Source organism: Hyla sarda, chromosome 1 (assembly GCF_029499605.1).
Source record: "Hyla sarda isolate aHylSar1 chromosome 1, aHylSar1.hap1, whole genome shotgun sequence".
NCBI classification, from domain to species: domain Eukaryota; kingdom Metazoa; phylum Chordata; class Amphibia; order Anura; family Hylidae; genus Hyla; species Hyla sarda.
The window spans coordinates 521,560,433-521,580,921 of NC_079189.1; the positions used below are offsets into that span (position 1 = coordinate 521,560,433).

Here is a 20,489-nt window from a genome sequence, read left to right on the forward strand (position 1 = left end):
GTGATACCATATATGTTTATTTTTATTTTTATTTACACTGTGTTTTTTTTTTATTTTTATTGGAAAAGGGGGGTGATTCAAACTTTTAATAGGGGAGGAGTTAAATGATCTTTATTCACTTTTTTTTCACTTTTTTTTGCAGTGTTATAGGTCCCATAGGGACCTATAACACTGCACACACTGATCTTCATCATTGATCACTGGTTTCTCATAGGAAACCAGTGATCAACGATTCTGCCGCATGACTGCTCATGCCTGGATCTCAGGCACTGAGCAGTCATTCGGCGATCGGACAGCGAGGAGGCAGGTAGGGGCCCTCCTGCTGTCCTGTAAGCTGTTCGGGATGCCGCGATTTCGCCGCGGCTATCCCGAACAGCCCGTCTGAGCTAGCCGGCAACTTTTTTTTTTATTTAGTTAATGTATTCACTGTCGTTTTTTTTTTTTTTTATTATACAGAGCTATGTTTTACTGAAGCTATCCTTAATCAATCCTCTTTTCTGCTAGCATTAAGCAGATAGATATATAGTATTGTGAGAAAAAGATTCAGTATACTGTAACAATTCTCTTATGTACTTGTATCTTGTTTTTTACTTATTATAGCCTTAGGAGTCCAGTGGGCAGCTCTAATCAGTGACTAACAGCTATGTGTATGACCCATATGTACGTCCATAATGGAAAATATTCTTTAAGTAACTCTACCCACCCAGAATGAGCAGGAAGTTATACTAAATGGGTCATTTATCAATAATTGCTGGTGAAGATGTTCAAAGACGTGCATTATTTTTCAACAAGGAAGGCCTGAGCACCAATAATTGTGCAACTTTTTGACAATGATTGCCGTGCTCACCGATTGGGTGGTGTTTTCATCAGAGAGGGTATGGCTTACGCGAAGGCATGGCTGCTCTTGTTTGCCAAATTTAACACAGTTTACACTTGGTAGCAAGTGTACACTTTGCTTGAAATCTCTACCAGCTCAGAGCTGGCAGAGATTTCAGGGAAAGCGCACAGGCAGCAGTGAAGCACAAAGCCTATGTGCTGGCCTTGAGCGGAGATGCGGGTCTTGATGAATGCCCCAATAAACCGTTTTACAGAAGTCTATGTATTAAGGGGTTTTTCTCACCTCCTGGTTTAGGGGTGTTTTATCGCCAGTCCATTTCCGACTTTCTACTTCTTGGACATTTATACTTGTTTGGCGCTTAGGCCAGAAGTGCCCTGGTTATGTCAGAGCTGCTGGCCTGAATGTAAGCCTTCCTGTTACAGCTGGCAAACACTGCACATTTGCAGCACAGGTCATAACCAAGAGATAAAGAAAGAAAACAATAGAATTCAATAGGAATTGATATCTCTCAAACTGTTTGAAAAAAGTTCCAAACCAATTACTAATATACGGTAGTTAATAAAGCCTGGGGAATATGTAAAAATTAATTTATTGAGATCAGGAGACTTCTTTAATCTTCTCAGTTTGACCTGTTTTATATAATGGTATGATGGTGGAAGACTGAACCATATTTTCACATTTCCCTTTGGTGAACTATAATATTAGTATTCATTATTTTAAGTTTTTTAACAATCTAGCTTACATGTAGTATAAAAACAGATCAAGAATATTTTGTGCTAAGCTTACTGTAAACAGTTTGTTATTGTAGATCTTGTGGAAACTGAGAATATATGTAATTGGCTGAAGAGCTGAAACATTATCTCAGTATAATACAAATATAGATAATATCTGAAATCCTAATGAATGTTGGAAAAGTGAATGTTTATCCCGTGAGTTGTCGTTGTCAAGAAAACAGCACATTTAATCTTACTGTGTATGGATTTTTTCTGATCTCTTTCTTAGTTTATGGCAAAGTCATAGAGGTCACAATCTCTTCCAGTTATTGTTGATGCTGACAACGCATGTCATCTACAATAAACACAGAAAAATAGCATCATACTGGAGATAGTTACTTAAATCAATGTAGTGCATGAGACTGTGGAGTCTACATAGAACATTTTTTTTCTTTCATGATCCAATATAATCTAAAAGGAAGCATGGTGAAAGAAAGAAATCACAAAAACCCAAGTCAAAGGTTGTGACACTTATTTGCTTTTTAAGGTGTTAAGATATTGTACCCTCTACAATGAATCCATAGGATTAAGGATAGTTGCTGCAATACTCAGAGTCTCTTTATTCATTAAATGGTTTCTACATTGTATTAAAAAGTGTTTTCAGCATTTAATATTGATTATCGTTAGTGGATTTCCATAGTCCAGCACCGTCACCGTCATAGGAACTCTTCATTATTTACCAGGTAAATCATTGACCATTTTCAAGCAACTGTGTCTGGTACTGAAGTTTAACACAACACAATCCCATTCACTGGAGTACATGTAGTATCAGGTAAAATCACTATTAAATGTAGAGCTTTACCAGGTAATGAAGTAGCTACAGTGCCAGCCCTTTATTCACCATATTGGTACTGGTTCTGGTGTTAGACTTCCAACCATCTGATTTTGATGACCTAACCTAAGGATAGTCAATCAATAATAAAGTTGTAGAATACCCCTATGATGCAAATGACTAAAACAGAATGAGTCATACCAGTATACAATATATAATGCAAGTCTTAAAGTGCCATGATATTGCGTTGCTTTAAATAAAGTCTGAAAGATAAATCCCCTATAAAAGGTTGAAAAGTTTTGTTTTTTAAATGTCCTTTTCCAATGTCAGTAAAAATATTATTCGTCATGCCTAAAATCTGCATAACCTCTTAAGGACCTCTTAAAACGGGGTCACGCCGTGACCCCGCATCATACCGGGTCGGTCCCGGCTGCTATTCATAGCCAGGACCCTGGGCCAATAGCACGCGGCACAACGATTGTGCCGCGCGCTATTAACCCTTCAGAGGCGGCGATCAAAGTTGATCGCCGCGTCAAAAATGAAAGTAAAAGCTTCAGCTACAGGCTTGAGCAATCAAGCCCCTATTACGCTGATCCATGCAAAGCTGTGGCTTTGCAGGGATCAGGTTAAAAGATCAGTGTGTGCAGTGTTATAGCCCCCTATCAAAAAAAAGTTAATAAACCCCTCCCCTAATAAAAGTTTGAATCACCCCCTTTTCCCATAAAAAAAACTGTGTAAATAAAAATAAACATATGTGGTATCGCCGCGTGCGTAAATGTTTGTACTATAAAAGTATATAATTAATTAACCCCTTAAGGACTGAGCGTTTTTTCCTTTTTGCCTTTTCATTTGTTCCTCATCACCTTCTAAAAATCATAACGCTTTAAATTTTCCACCAAAAAACCATATGATGGCTTATTTTTTGCACCACCAATTCTACTTTGCAGTGACATTAGTCATTTTACCCAAAAATCCACGGTGAAACGGAAAAAAAAATTATTGTGCGACAAAATTGAAGAAAAAATTTCATTTTGTAAATTTTGGGGGCTTCTGTTTCTACGCTGTGCATTTTTCGGTAAAAATAACACCTTATCTTTATTCTGTAGGTCCATACGGTTAAAATGATACCCTACTTATATAGGTTGGATATTGTCATACTTCGGAAAAAATCATAACTACATGCAGGAAAATTTATACTTTTAAAATTGTCATCTTCTGACCCCTATAACTTTTTTATTTTTCAGTGTACGGGCTGGTATGAGAACTCATTTTTTTGCGCCATGTTCTGAAGTTTTTATCGGTACCATTTTTGTATTGATTGGACTTTTTGACTTTTTGATCGCTTTTTATCCATTTTTTCATTATATAAAAAGCTACCAAAAATACACAATTTTAGACTTTGGAATTTTTTTGCACACACACCATTGACCGTGCAATTTAATTAACGATACATTTTTATAGTTCAGACATGTTCGCACGCGGCAATACCACATATGCTTATTTTTATTTTTAATTACACAGTTTTTTTTTATGGGAAAAGGGGGGTGATTCAAACTTTTATTAGGGAAGGGGTCAAATGACCTTTGTTAACTTTATTTTTCACTTTTTTTTTGCAGTGTTATAGCTCCCATAGGGACCTATAGCACTGTACACACTGATCTCCTATGCTGATCCCTGCAAAGCCATAGCTTTGCAAGGATCAGTGAAATAGGGGCTCGATTGCTCAAGCCTGTAGCTCAGGCTTGAGAGCAATCAATCCCTGATCGGACGCCGCGGAGAGAGGTAAGGAGACCTCCGCCTGCGTCCCAGCTGATCGGAACATCACGATTTTATCGCGATGTCCCGATCAGCCAGACTGAGCTGCCGGGAACCATTTACTTTCGTTTTCAGACGCGGCGATCAACTTTGATCGCCGTGTCTTAAGGGTTAACAGCGCGCGGCACAACGATCGATGCCACGCGCTGTTAGCCCAGGGTCCCGGTTATTGTTAGCAGCCGGGATCGACCCGGTGTGATGCGTTTTTCAGGTACGCCCTAAGTCCTTAAGAGGTTAAACCGCACGGTCAATGGTGTACGCGCAAAAAAATTCCAAATTCCAAAATAGCGTATTTTTGGTCACTTTTTATATCATAAAAAAGTGAATAAAAAGCGATCAAAAAGTCCGATCAATGCATAAATGCTACCGATAAAAACTTCAGAATGCGGCACAAAAAATTAGCCCTCATACCGGCCCGTACGTGGAAAAATAAAAAAGTTATAGGGGTCAGAAGATGACAATTTTAAATGTATAAATTTTCTTGCATGTAGTTATGATTTTTTTTTTCAGAAGTACAACAAAATCAAACCTCTATAAGTAGGGTATCATTTTAACCATATGGACCTACTGAATAAAGATAAGGTGTCATTTTTACCAAAAAATGCACTGCGTAGAAACGGAAGCCCCCAAAAGTTGCAAAAAAAAAGCCATCATATGGAATTTTATGTGCAAATTTGAAAGTGTTATGATTTTAAGAAAGTGATGTGGAAAAAATGAAAATGCAAAAACAGAAAAAACGCTGAGTCCTTAAGGGGTTAAAAGAGATGTACAGTATATAATCCATATGTCTGCCATTTTAACTTTTTATGTCCAACTATAAATGTCCTTATTTAAAGCACCACAGATGTTTAGAGTAGTTAGTTTTTTCTTAGTTTCAAAGGGGCTGTCCAGTGGTATTTTCTATTTTCTTATTGTCCTTTGGCTGCCTAACAAAATAACAAATACTTTAATGCACCTTCTTCTGTTCTCTCGTAGCTCTGGTATTGAGGTACGGGGGATTTTGCTTTCCCCTGAACTGCATAGAATAGTGTCTACAGCCAAGGGAACTGACAGTGCTGCCTGCTTATCAATGGTCAAGGCCACGACTGTTGCCAGTGATTGGTGGAGCAGCCCTGATATGTCACGTCTACAGGTCCGGCCAGCTCTTTTAAGTTAATATGGCGAGTTAAAGTTTTTGCTACTAGGCAGTCTGGTAGCAATAAGAAAATATTAAATTCCCCTAGACAACCCCTATAACACCATCTGTTTGGAAACAAATAGTCTTCACTTTTCTTTCTAGTGGCTGTTGACGACCAACATGTGTATATTGAAGTACCGTAAGTACCAAAACACCTATTGACTACCTTTATTACTTGAGTAAAAAAATTGCTTTATATTAGGCACTGAAAGTTCAAGATAAACAGCAATAAACACCTCTGGCAGTAAGCGTGGCTAATTCCTAGGAATAAGTTCATTCTAATAATATTTCAGTTCCAGTAATTCCAGCAAGAAATTGCAAGCTGACCTTTTTCCAGCTAATATAACTTGTCTGTTTATTCTCAAGGCAGTATAGCACAAGTCTCTCTCCAGTCAAGTCAGCTGCTCCCAGCACTTAGGGCCATGACATATGCTTGGTACTGAGAGTACAGTTCATCTTAGCTGGGGACGTTCCTGTAAAGAGAAAAAAAGAAAAAAAAACTAGTGTGGGCTTGTTAGTGCTGCGCTTATTTGTTACTATGGAAATGTTACTTTTGTAACTTATTGTTAATATTCATCTAAATCGAAGAAAGTCCTTATGAAGCTACATTCTCTGGAAAGTATTGCTTCAATGTCAGTGGTAAGCATTAAAATATAACCATCTTGAATGACAGCAGTGTCTTTAATTCAACATACAGTATTTCTGGATGCTGCAAATTGCTGCCATAAAGGTTTCATGCAGGTTATGAACATCTGGGCTATTAGTCACTGTTTCACGCCACCTCCTGCTTTGTATCATTACAGGCAATCTGTTTAATCACTTCTGTGTGTTGAATGATGCTGACATTATGAAAAAAATAGAAAATAAAGATACAATCGCATTTATTAAATTCTGAATGATGAAGATATGTTAAATAGCCATACAGGAAAGTTCACATAAAGTACATTTGGGAAATAATAAATATGAAAAATAAAAATGTATACTAAACCATCATTCTGAGTGAAAATTGATAGAAGTGGATAGTAAAATGTACCTGAGATACAAAGGTTCTGCTAATCTGCACTTTTCATTGAGTTGTCACATGGCCAGGAACTTTATTTTAAAGGGGGTGTGACTGATGGGGTATGATTAGGAGGCTGAGGGGTCAAAATTAGGAGCCTCATTATCGCACCCCCTTTACATGGTTTATGCTCCCTCAGCCTTCTCATTTTACTTCTCCAGCCTATTAATCACACTCTGTTTGACTATTTATGAAAAAGTACAGATGAGTGTTAAGTATGGACCAGGGCCTGGGCCGGCTCCAGTATCACATCCATCCCTCTCTCAGTGCACCCAGCAGCTTTGCTTGTCTTCTTGACAATGTCCCTGCGTGTAAAAAGTCCCTTTGTCAGTAAGTGAACTCTTACCGGCTTCTCAGGAAGTAGGAGTGTTGGGCCAATAAGCTGGGGCACCAGCACAAACACTTCCTGGTGGTGGAGGTGTTAAACTCAGTTGTAGTCTTGGCCTGAGCCTGTGATAAAGGTTCTTACCCTTTCACAAGTGTTTTTTCTGTTGCTAGTTATTCTGTGAACACACCTGTGTATTCTTACTTTTGCCAGTGTCCTGAATACTCTTTGCCTGCTGCTTTTGTGCCACATAACTATCTACATTTTACATATTGCCTGACTCTGCTTCCTGCTTTGTGATTTTGTACTTCAATGTCCTCTTAGTTATCAACTTTTGACATGTTCTTGGTCTTTCCTGTGCCTGATGATTTCGTACTGTCTTGCATGTGTGTTTCTGACACACCTGTCAGATTTTTTGGACTGACCACATGTCCTCTTTATAATGGGGAGATATTTTTATCTTATGCCTGCTGATGCAGTGAAAATAAAGAAGCACTGCTATATTTTCCTTTCTGATTTCTGTGTTATTCAAAAAGTGCCCACTTATATTGGCTGAGTAAAAGTGTCAGTACGCAGATGAATATTATTTTAAGACAGGGATAATTGATGCAAAAATAAAAATTAAAGTTATTTGTTGTGGAAAGAGATGAGCGAATTTTTGAAAAATTTGATTCAGCTGATTTGCCGAATTTTCCCCAAAAAATAGTTTTGGTCCAAATTTATTCATGGCAATTTCTGGCCTACAAAGAGCCTAAAGTGTAGAACACTTTGCCTTGCAGAAACACACTTAGGGTGTGTGCTGGGTTAGTGAAATTATACTGTTATTCAGTATGACATGCAGATCAGAGGTGTCGTTATTAGAATCACTGCCTGGAGGTGGCATCAGTATGAGGAGACCATATAGTGGCTGAATGACACAGCCTGTAGTTGGCAGCAGCATGAGGAAACCCTATAGTGGCTGAATGACACAGCATGGAGGTGGCCGCAACATGAGGAGACCGTATAGTGGCTGAATGACACAGCCTGGAGGTGGCGGCAGCATGAGGAGACCATATAGCGGCTGAATGACACAGCCTGGAGTTGGCGGCAGCATAATGAGACCATATAGTGGCTGAATGACACAGTGTGGAGATGGCGGCAGCAGGAGGAGATCATTTGGCAGCAGTATGGTATAGCCTGGAGGTGGTAGCAGCAGCATCATAAGTCCTGAAAGTGACCCGGTGATATAGTAGGGCGGTGGGTTGCAATACCAGTACCCAGTGACGAAGGTTGGTGAAAAAAGGAAAACTTGGCATCAGATATGTGGCATCAGGCAGGTGGCAAGATCAGAATAGTAGCTGAGGCAGTGTTATGATTCGGCAGGCTGGAGGTGGATCCTCTGTGTCAGAGAGGGATTGGCGTGGACCGTACCGATGGACCGGTTCTAAGTTGCTACTGGTATTCACCAGAGCCCGCCGCAAAGCGGGATGGTCTTGCTGCGGCGGTAGCAACCCGGTCGTATCCACCGGTAACGGCTCAACCTCTCTGACTGCTGAGACAGGCGCGGTACAGAAGGACAAGGCAAGAGCAAGGTCGGACGTAGCAGAAGGTCAGGGCAGGCAGCAAGGGTTGTAGTCAGGGGCAACAGCAGAAGGTCTGGAACACAGGCTTGGGACATACACAAAACGCTTTCACTGGCACAAGGCAACAAGATCCAGCAATGCTGGGAAGGGGAAGTGAGGTTATAAAGGCGTGGACTAGGTGGGAGCTAATTACACTGATTGGGCCAGGCACCAATTAGTGGTGCATTGGCCCTTTAAATCTTAGAGAGCTGGCTCCAAGGGGGAGTTGGCAGAAGAAAAAATCTGCACAGGCACAGTGAGACGTGGAGAAGCAGAATTCACACCAAGGGATGCCACTCCCATGTGAACAGGGTGCGTGCGTGCGTTTCCCAGACGTGGAGGACGAATAGGGCAGTCCACTAAGAAATGTTCAGTACTAGCGCAGTACAGGCATAAGTTTTTATCTCTGCGACGAGACCTCTCTTCATGGGTCAGGCGAGACCGATCCACTTGCATAGCCTCCTCAGCGGGAGGCACAGGGGTAGACTGAAAAGGATACTGGGAGAGAGGTTCCCAGAGATCAAGGTCCTTTTTACTGGCGGAGCTCCTGGTGTCTTTCAGAAAAACACTTGTCGATGCGGGTGGCCAAAGGGATAAGTTCAGACAGGTTAGCTGGAATTTCTCGTGCGGCCAGTACATCTTTGATGTTGCTGGATAAGCCTTTCTTGAAGGTCGTGCAGAGGGCCTTATTGTTCCAGGCTAGCTCTGAGGCGAGGGTACGAAACTGGATGGCGTATTCGCCTACGGAAGAAGTTCCTTGGACTAGGTTCAGCAAAGCAGTCTCGGCAGAGGAGGCCTGGGCTTGCTCCCCGAAGACACTACGGACTTCAGCGAAGAAGGACTGGACAGTGGCTGTGGCAGGATCATTGCGGTCCCAGAGCGGTGTGGCCCAAGACAAGGCCTTTCCAGACAGAAGACTAACTACGAAAGCCACCTTAGACCGTTCTGTAGGAAATTGGTCCGACAACATCTCCAAATGTAAGGAACATTGAGACAGGAAACCACGGCAGAGTTTAGAGTCCCCATCAAATTTGTCCAGCAGGGACAAGCGGAGGCTAGGAGCGGCCACTCGCTGCGGAGGAGGTGCAGGAGCTGGCAGAGGAGATGGTTGCTGTAGCTGTGGCAGAAGTTGCTGTAGCATGGTGGTCAGCTGCGACAGCTGCTGTCCTTGTTGGGCGATCTGTTGGGATTGCTGGGCGACCACCGTGGATAGGTCAGCAAGACTTGGCAGCGGCACCTCAGCGGGATCCATGGCCGGATCTACTGTTATGATTCGGCAGGCTGGAGGTGGATCCTCTGTGTCAGAGAGGGACCGTACCAATGGACCGGTTCTAAGTTGCTACTGGTATTCACCAGAGCCCACCGCAAAGCGGGATGGTCTTGCTGTGGCGGTAGCAACCAGGTCGTATCCACCGGTAACGGCTCAACCTCTCTGACTGCTGAGACAGGCGCGGTACAGAAGGATAAGGCAAGAGCAAGGTCAGACGTAGCAGAAGGTCAGGGCAGGCAGCAAGGGTCGTAGTCAGGGGCAACAGCAGAAGGTCTGGAACACAGGCTTGGGACATACACAAAACGCTTTCACTGGCACAAGGCAACAAGATCCAGCAATGCTGGGAAGGGGAAGTGAGGTTATAAAGGCGTGGAGCAGGTGGTAGCTAATTACACTGATTGGGCCAGGCACCAATTAGTGGTGCACTGGCCCTTTAAATCATAGAGAGCTGGCGCGCGCGCCCTAGAGAGCGGAACCGCGCGTGCCAGGACATGACAGCCGGGGACCGGGACAGTTAATGAGATTGGTAAGCAAACCGCGAGCGGGCGCGTCCCGCTCTGCGGATCGCATCCCCGCCGGCAGTGTCAGTGCAGCGCTCCCGGTCAGCGGGTCTGACCGGGGCGCTGCAGAGAGTAGAACGCCGCGAGCACTCCGGGGAGGAGCAGGGACCCGGAGTGCTCGGCGTAACAGGCAGGTAGGCAGAAGGAAATTGTCTCCTTTGTAAAAGTGTTAGTGTGCACAAGTAAGTATTGAGGATATGCATTACGTATAATGTAACTTTTGATAATATTGTTAGGATAAAATATATGTACTCAAATTTTTTTTTAAATAAAACAAAAAGGAAAGGTGTGCAAAAACACCATGTGTTACCTAGACCACCAAGTATTGATGTGAAGCAAAGACCTCTAAAAGGTGAAAGGGAACAACGCATGGTTCAATGTAACCGGTGGGGGTAAAAACTTTGCCTGTAAGGCCCTACTCTTGCATTCATTTCCTTCTTGGCAAGTGTTACTTGCCCTAAAAAGGGTGGCCCCACACAGGAACCTCTCCCTATTTCCACCTGGAAACGCTGCCATTTCCCAGGGTTTTTAGATTGAAATAGAGATTGGTTCCTGTGGGGCGCCACCCTTTTTAAAACGTGTAACACTTTCCTCAAAAAGGTGGACGGGAACAACATATTGCCCATTGTAGCAGGTGGGGGTAAAAACTTCCCCTGTACTCTCGCCCTCTTAATTCCCTTCATGGCAAGTTTTACTCACCCTAAGAAAGATGGCCCCACACAGAAAACTATCCCTATTTCCTTCTAAAATTCCTGGGAAATGGCAGTGTTTGCAGGTGGAAATAGGGAGAGGTTCCTATGTGGGGCCACCCTTTTTAGGGCGACTAACACTTGCCAAGAAGGGAATTAATTATGCGAGAGTAGGGCCTTACAGGGGAAGTTTTTACCCTCATCAGTTACAATGGACTATACAATGTTCCCTCCCACCTTTTAGAGTTCTTTGCATCACATCAATATTTGTGGTGTATGTGGCACATCGTGTTTTTTGCACACCTTTCCTTTTGTTTGATAAAAAAAAAAAAATGGGTACATATATTGTATCCTAAGAAAAGTTAAGTTTTAGCTGATGCATATCCTCAATACTTATTTGTGGTCTGATGCCGAGGAATCTCTGTAACTGGGGAGCAGTACCTTAAATATGTTTAGCAATATCTATATTTGTGAAGTGTTAGTGTGGCTCCATGTTCAATCTACTCTGATGCATCAGGCATTGGTGGGTGGAAATCCTGGCTGATCCATGCCTGATTCATCTTCACAAAGGTCAGTCTCTTCACATTTTTAGTGGACAGATGAGTTCTCCTTGTGGTGACTATGGCCCCCGCTGCACTAAACACCCGCTCTGATGGCACACTACTTGTTGGGCAGGACAGCTTTTTCAGGGCAAACTCTGCTAGTTGTCAAGGTATGCTGGTTCAGGTCCTGCTCCAGGTGTACCTGCTGCTGATGAGTTGCTTCACTATGCAGATGAAGAAAGCTACTCATCAGCAACTTTAGACTCAGGCTGCTGCTGATAGAGCTGATACTGCTCCTGCCACCCCACCCCTCCCCAGCAGCCATGTCAGTGGAAGGTGAGGGCAGAGGGCCCCCTGAGTCAGACCTGCAAGAGGATGGATGATGGTGCCGATAGGCATCGGACAACTAAGTATGTAGGATGCCTCTGTAGTAGGTCAGTTTGTCCTCCCTCTCAGTGTGTGGGAACAAGGCCCCCATTTTGTGCCAGTAGCGAGGGTCCAATAAGGTGGAGAGCCAGAAGTCATCCCGCTGCCTAATGGTGACAATTCGGCAGTCACTGCGCAAGCAAGTGAGCATGCATTATGCCATTTGTGCAAGTGACTCGGAGGGGCTCCCTGCCTCCATCTCCACTGCATACTGCCACGGTGTGTCGGGGTCCTCTGTCTCGCCTTCCTCATAACCCTCTAGCTCCTCTGGTGTCTCCTGCTCCTCCTCTCCTGTCAGATGACTAGAGAAACCGCCCATCTCACTGACCCTAAACTGTGCTCCAATGTGCCCCTCCTCCTCCTCCAGTTCAGCCCCCATAGGGCTCATGTGGCCATAAGATGTAGGCGCCACTTCACCAGTGCCCTTACCAGCCATTGTTTCCAACACATGTTGTAGTAAATGAAGCAATGGAATGACATAATTTATCCCATAATTCTGGCTAACTGGCTAATAAGGTCGCTTCTTCAAAGGGCCTGAGCAAATTGAAGGTGTCACATATGAGCTGCTACTGGTTGACATTGAAGTTACACAGGGGAGTCCGCTTGGATCATCAAGTAATCGGTGATTGCTTTTCTCTGTTCGTATAGTCAGTCCAATATATGGAGGGTGGAATTCCAACGCATGGAAACGTTGCATATTAGACTATGTTGGGGGATACCGTTCTGACGCTGCAGCAAGGAGGGTGTGCTTTGCGGTGTACGAGTGGCTGAAGTGCATGCAAAATTTCATTCCCATTGTTAGAATATCTTGCAGATGGGGGAACACTTCAGGAACCGCTTGACAACCAGATTGAACACATGTGCCATGCAGGGCGCATGTCTCAGGCTTCCTTGTCGCAGGGCAGACAAGATGTCCTTCCCCTTGTCGGTCACCATGGTAAGCCATGATTCGATATCTTGATGAATGACTTTTAGCAGTTCCTCCCCTGTGTGACTCCGTTGGCTAAGGCAAACATGTGAAGAACAGTGTGAAACTGCCATGCCCTGCACATATGGTATGCTGGAGGGGCACTGAGACTTGTCTGTGCAGTGGAGGCTGAGGACACCGTGCAGGATGAGGAGGCGGAGTCGCACACTGTCACAGGATCAATGGCCTGAAAGTGTGGAGGCGGAAGCAGGTGCAGAGTCCACCGCTTGAAAAGGGAGGGACTGGAGCACCAGCAACTTGGACAGGAGCACATTCAGCTTCTGTGACGTTGGATGAGTGGGCTCATACTGTTGTCTCTTGGACAGGGCTTCGCCAATGGATTGCTGGCGGAATGACTGACTAGAAGAAGGAGGAGCAGGAGCATCTAGACCGACAGAAGATGGGTATGACACACTGCTCCCTTCGGCTGAGGTGGTGGAGCCTTAGCTGGCTGAAAGGGAGGGCGGCATGCCACTGGGTAATGCAGCAGGCTGGACACCACATCAGAGCCATGGTTCTCCCAGGCCGCATTATGGTGGTGCTGCATATGTTGATGCAGGGCTGTGGTGCCAACATTGGGACCCTTCACCTTCTGCCAACACATCTTGCATGTGACCATGTTAACCTCCCTCGGATGCTTGATGAAACACTGCCACACTGACGAGTAGCTGATTTACCCACCAACAGTCCGCACTGATTGACTGCTACTGCTGCCAACTCCAGGAACCCTGTTTCACTACCTCCAGGGAAGGTAGGCTGCCGCAAAGCAGGCGGTCTATCACGGGCACGTTTGGCTCCAGACTTTCCACTTCTGCCACCATGCTGACTGCCAACCATGCTACCACTTTGCTGGCTCAGCTACTGCCTCATGGGCAACCTGCAGCCCTCTTCTCCTGATGATGATGAAGCCCCTTCTGCACCCAGCTCCCAAGTGCGATCGGCTTCTTCATCATCGAGTTGTGTCTGCACGTCACTGATGTCCTCCTCAGGTTCCTGAACATTGTCTGGTTCAGAAGCCTGAACACTGGCAACACCACCTCTCACGCCACTCTCCTCATCACTACTTGCCCACCTAGCGGAGTAACAGGCAGATGTCTCATTTACTTCTTGGCTGGGCAGTAGCTGCTGCCTGTCCTCTATTAGATCGTCCTCACTGAATAGTGGAGCTGAACCCACACCATAAGATACTTCTGTGGGGAAGGGAACAGCATAGGACAGAGGCAATGGGAAGAAAAGGACAGCTCCTGGGCCATACCAACTGAGGGTTGTGTCTGAGGAACCCACCGACTGTTGAGTGGGGTATCAGATGTAACTTGTGATGAAGTGGATGACAAAAAACAGTATTTGTCAACAACACCAGCAGGTGTGTACTTTTGTCTCGCCTTTCAATGAACTAGGCCCTTAAGACTTTAACATTAACTAAATGGTACACCACTTAGATGTACATATGTGGTATGCACGTATGAGGGGAGGACAATGCGCTCCAGTATGCTTAAAACAGTATTTGTCTACAACACCAGCAGGTGCGTACTTTTGGCTGGCCTTTCACAGTTTCTCACTTTCTTCAGTGCTTGTAGGCTGTATTTGGGCTTGAGGTAAATCACTGCTGTAATTCACCCAAAAATGCACTTTCTCTGACTCTCTCTCTCTTTTCTATATCAGTGCTTGTAGGCTGGACTTGTGCTTGAGGAGAATCGCTGCTTACAGCCTGCTGTAATACACCCACTGGTGAACGTTTTCTTTCAATCTCTTTCCCTCCCTATAAGTGCATGTAGGCTGGAATTTAGCTTGAGGTGAATCGCTGGTGTTAAAATGCTTTTCTGTGTCTCTCTGTCTAAATCTCTCTCTGCAATAGAATGCTGGAGTCACTGGCCAGAAGATGACTGCCGATTATATAGGGCTGTGACATCACAGGGATGGTTGGCTGCTGATAGGCTGCATGCTGCATGTGATTCAGGGTCATCCTGCTGACCCTTGTTCTCGCCTTCCCGTGATTCATTTCCCCATGTCCTGACATGTGGATATGCCATTTTAGATGCCCTGGAGCCTGGGCCGCACTAAATGGAGTTTAATGAAGTAATTTGTGCGATAGAATCGCGGCGATATTCACATTCGTTGCAAATCAAATTTTTCCTGAAATTCGTAATGAATTCTGATTCATCAGCTTCGATTCGCTCATCCCTAGTTGTGGAGTATCAGAATATGAAAAATTATCCAAAAACAGCTTGGTCCTAAAGAGTCTCATGAATTCTTAGCAACCCTGATTAGCGGGAGCAGTTGCTGAACATGTGGTCTTTGGTGTGAACAGTCCCTTTCTCTTTCATCATTTTGGTTAAAGGCCATACCCATATGTACCGGCTTGGGGCATTCCCTCCTCCCAGTCTCTGTAGAATTCTATCAACGCCTCAAGAAACAAACATTTGTACAACCTTGTACTTTGTTTCTCATCACAAGCTAACAGACATATCTGCAGGCACTCTCATTTCAATGCTAGGTTCTTTAGAAGCATCTGTGTAAACTCTGAATCTTAGGAAGCAGGGTCAACTACACCAAATTTTTAATCATACGTGTAGCTTAGAAGTGTTGTTGTATAGAACTGAGGAAAGCCACATACACCATAAAATAGTGTATAGTTGTTTAGACAACAAAGCAGTGCGCAATGGTGAACATGCTTAAGTAAAAGGAAAAACAACAGGCAAAGTACCATTGAGCAGCATAAAAGCCCTTTTATTTACAGCTGAAGAGATGCTTTGATATATAGATTGCTCACTGTTAAGTGTAGAGATCACAGCGCTGCGATTCTATCATGGTACATTTGTATCTCTGTGATGTTTAAGGAGACTAATGTAAAAGCATTCCTTTGGTGATATTCCTATTATTGAATAACCTGTCATCTGTAATTGAAACTTTTTGTTCAGAAATTAGAAAAAAAAAATACACCAATTCTGATATTTTCACAGATGAAAGCGTATAGCATACTATTAGAGATGAGCGAACTTTTGAAAAATTCGATTTGGCCGATTCGCCAAATTTTTTGAAAACGTTTGTTTCGATCTGAATTTATTTGCGGTGAATCTATATTAAAAACGGCTATTTCTGGACTACAGAAAGCCTCAAAAGGGGCGTAGAACACTTTGATTTGTTCTAACATGCATATGGAGGGTGCTTGGGTAGTGGATTAATACTGTTATTCAGAATGACATGCAGATAACAGGCATCGCTTTTAGAACCACTGCCGCAGAGCTGCACAATGACAGAGCCTGGAAGTGGCATCCGTATAAGGAGACCATATAGTGGCTGAATGACTCAGCGTGGAGGTGTTGGCAGCATGAGGAGACCGTACAGTGACTAAATAACACAGCGTGGAGGTGTTTTCAGCATGAGGAGACCATATTGTGGCTGAATGACACAGCTTGGATGAGGCTGAAGCATGAGGAGACCATATAGTGGCTGGATGACACAGCTCTGATGTGGCTGAAGCATGAGGAGACCATATAGTGGCTGAATGACACAGCGTAAAGGTGTTGGCAGAATGAGGAGACCATATATTGGCTGAATGACACAGCCTGGAGTTGGCTGAAGCATGAGGAGACCATATAGTGTCGAAATGGCACAGCCTGGAATTGGCAGCAGCATGAGTAGACACTAGGGCTTCACAATCTTTAAGATTAAAAGATTAATTCTGAAATTTTAATTGAAGATTTTGGGTAGCTAGTGCTACCATAACAAAATTTTTAGAGCCAGACCCAGGCCCAGTAGCATCAGTAAACCATATATTGGTTGAATTGCAAAGCCTGGAGTTGGCTGAAGCATAAGGAGACGATATAGTGTCTGAATGGCACAGCCTGGAGTTTTCAGCATTATGAGTAGACACTCGGGCTTCACAATCCATAAGATTAAAAGATGAATTTAGAAAATTAAATTCAAGATTTAGGGCAGCTAGTGCTACCATAACAATTTTTTTAGGGCCAGACCAAGGCCCAGCAGCATCAATAAACCATATATTGGCTCAATGGCACAGCCTGGAGTTGGCTGAAGCATGAGGAGACCATATAGTGTCTGAATGGCACATCCTAGAGTTGGCAGAAGCATGAGTACACACTAGGGCTTCACAATCCATAAGATTGAAAGATTAATTCTTACTTTTAAATTGAAGATTTTGGGTAGCTAGTGCTACCATAACAACATTTTTAGTCCCAGACCCAGGCCCAGCAGCATTAGTAAACCATTTATTTGCTAAATGGCAAAGCCTGGATTTGACTGAAGCATGAGGAAACCATATAGTGTCTGAATGCCACAGCCTGGAGTTTGCAGCAGCATGAGTAGACACTAGGGCTTCACAATCCATAAGATTAAAAGATGAATTCTGAAATATAAATTAAAGCTTTTGGGTAGCTAGTGCTACCATAACAACATTTTTAGGCCCAGACCCAGGCCCAGCAGCATCAGTAAACCATATATTGCCTGAATGACACAGCCTGGAGTTGACTGAAGCATGAGGAGACCATATAGTGTCTGAATGGCACTGCCTGGAGTTTGCAGCAGCCTCAGTAAACACTAGGGCTTCACGACCCCTAAGAATAAAAGATTCATTTTGAAATATAAATTCAAGATTTAGGGTAGCTAGTGCTACCATAACAAAATTTTTAGGGCCAGACCGAGGCCCAGCAACATCAGTAAACCATATATTGTCTGAATAACACAACCTGTATTTTGCTGAAGCATGAGGAGACCACATAGTGTCTGAATGGCACAACCTGGAGTTGGCAAAAGCATGAGGAAACCATTGAAATTTAAGAATTTTAAATAGAAATGTAAGATTTTTAAATTGAAATTGAGGATTTTTAAATTGAACGTTTAACTCCAAGTTTTAGTGTCCCGGGCCCCGGCTTTGGGTACAAAGGACCAAAACAAACAAGGAGTCACATGTCACATGGCTGCACAATGACAGAGCCTGGAGGTGACATCATTAGCAGGAGACCATATAGTGGCTGAATGGCACAACCTGGATTTGGCTGAAGCATGAGGAGACCATATAGTGTCTGAAGGGCACAGCCTGGAGTTGGCTGAAGCATAAGGAGATCATATAGTGGCTGAATGGCACAGCCTGGAGAGGGCTGAAGCATGAAGAGACCATATAGTGTCTGAATGGCACAGCCTGGAGGTCGCTGACGCATGAGGAGACCATATAGTGGCTGAATGGCACAGCCTGGAGTTGGCTGAAGCATGAGGAGACCATATAGTGGCTGAATGGCACAGCCTGGAGGTGGCTGAAGCATGAAGAGACCATAAAGTGTCTGAATGGCACATCCTGGAGTTGGCTGAAGCATCAGAAGAGACCATATAGTGGCTGAATGAGAAAACCAGGAGGTGGCAGCAGCAGCAGCATCAGAAGTCCTGAAAGTGACCCGGTGACAGAGTGGTGTGGTGGGTGGCAATACCGGTACCTGTTGATGAAGATGGGTGAAAAATGGTCTGATGTGGAGTAATGTTTGTAACTGGGGAGCAGCGCCTTAAATCTGTTTGGCACTATCCATATTTGTAAAGTGTTGGTGTGGCACCATGGTCAATCTACTATGATGCATCAGGCAATGGTGGTTGGAAATCCTGGCTGATTCATGCCTGATTCATCTTCACAAAGGTCAGTCTCTCCACATTTTTTTTTGTGGATAGACGAGTTCTCCTTGGGGTGACTATGGCCCCCGCTGCACTACTGCTCTGATGGCACACTACTGGCCGGGCAGGACAGCTTTTCCAGGGCAAACTCTGCTAGTTGTGGCCACAAATCAAGTTTGGCTGCTGAAAAGTTCAGTGGATCTTCAAGGTGTGTTGGCATGGGCATGTCAAGGTATGCAACCACCCGCTGGTTCAGGTCCTGTTCCGGGTGTACCTGCTACTGATGAGTTGCTTCACTATGGGGGTGCAGAAAGCTACTCATCAGCGACTGCAGACTGCTGCTAATGGAGCTGGCACTGCTCCTGCCACCTCACCCCTCCCCAACAGCCATGGCAGTGGAAGGTGAGTGCAGGGGTTCCCCCGATTCAGACCTGCGAGAAGATGAACGATGGTGCCTATAGACATCGGTCAACTGACTACATAGGATGCTTCTGTAGTAGGTCAGTTTGTACTCCCTCTCAGTGGGTGTAAAAAAGGCCCCCATTTTGTGCCAGTAGCGAGGGTCCAATAAGGTGGAGATTCGGCTGTCATTACGAAAGCAAGTGAGCATGCATCGTGCCATTTGTGCAAGTGATTCGGAGGGACTCCCTGCCTCCACCTCCACTGCATACTGCCACAGTGTGTCTGGATCCTCTGTCTCAGCTTCCTCATAACCCTCTAGCTTCTCTGGCTGCTCCTCCTCTCCTGTCAGATTACTAGAAAAACCACCCATTTGGCAAAAACTAAACTGTGCTCCACTGTGCCCCACAGCCTCCTCCTTCAATTCAGGGCTCATGTGGCTGTGAGATGTAGGCACCACGTCTCCAATGCCCTGACCAGCAATTGTTTCCAACACGTGTTCTAAGAAATGAAGCAGTGGAATGATGTTGTTTATCCACTTAATCCTGGCCACTTACTAATAATATGGCTTCCTTAAAGGGCCTGAGCAAACGGCAGGTGTCACGTATGAGCCACTGGTTCACACTGAAGTTACACAGGGGAGTATCCCTATCCGCTTGGCTTTTCTCTGTTCGTACAGTCGGTCCATAAGGAGGGTGAAATTCCAACGTGTGGCAACGTCACAAATCAGACTATGTTGGGGGATATCGTTCTGAGGCAGCAGCTCCAAGGAGGGTGTGCTTTGCGGTGTACGAGTGGCTGAAGTGCATGCAAAGTTTACTTACCATTGTTAGGATGTCTTGCACATGGGGGAACACTTCAGGAACTGCTTGACAACCAGATTGCAGCGCATGCAAGATGTTCTTCCCGTTGTCAGTCACCATGGTTCCCATTTCCAGTTTTCGGGGAGTAAGCCATGCTCTGATTTCTTTACAAATGATTTTTAGCAGTTCCTCCCATGTGTGACTCTTTTCGCCAAGGCAAACAATGAGAAGAACAGTGTGACACCGCCGTGCCCTGCACACATGGTATGCTGAAGGGCCACTGAGACTTGTCTGGGCACTGGAGGCTGAGGACACGTTGGAGTTTGAGGAGGAGGAGTCGCACACTGTCACAGGACCAATGGCCTGAGAAAGTAGAGGAGGAAGCGGTGTGACCTGTCCAAGTTGGTGTTGTGGCTGTGCAGGAACCACATTCACCTAGTGAGCCGTAAAGTACATGTATTGTCCCTGACCGTAGTTACAGCTCCAGACGTCGGCGCTGCCATTCACTTTGGTACACACCGACAGGCTAAAGGACTGGCCAACCTTCTCTTCCACAAAATTGTGCTGGGCTGGTATTACCTTATTCGCAAAGAAATGATGGCTTGGCACTCTCCGCCTCGGCTCGGTGCAAGCCATCAGTTCTCTGAAAGGTGCAGAGTCCACTACTTGGAAATGGAGGGACTGCAGCACCAGCAACTTGGACAGGAGCACATTCAGCTTCTGCGCCATTGGAGGAGTGGGCGCAAACTGTTGTTTCTTGGACATGGCTTCGCTGATGTTAGGATTCGGCAGGCTGGAGGTGGATCCTCTGTGTCAGAGAGGGATTGGCGTGGACCGTACCAGTGGACCGGTTCTA

The 20,489-nt window shown here is 44.7% G+C and overlaps 1 long non-coding RNA gene across 1 annotated transcript in view; it reads right to left on the reverse strand.

The window, feature by feature from the left end:
* The window catches only part of LOC130290734 (uncharacterized), a 212,453-nt gene that overhangs the window by 93,105 nt on the left and 98,859 nt on the right, over positions 1 to 20,489 (reverse strand). The window contains exon 2 of the long non-coding RNA XR_008847675.1: positions 5,703 to 5,848. This is a non-coding gene — a long non-coding RNA (uncharacterized LOC130290734). The remainder of the gene's footprint in view (positions 1 to 5,702; positions 5,849 to 20,489) is intronic.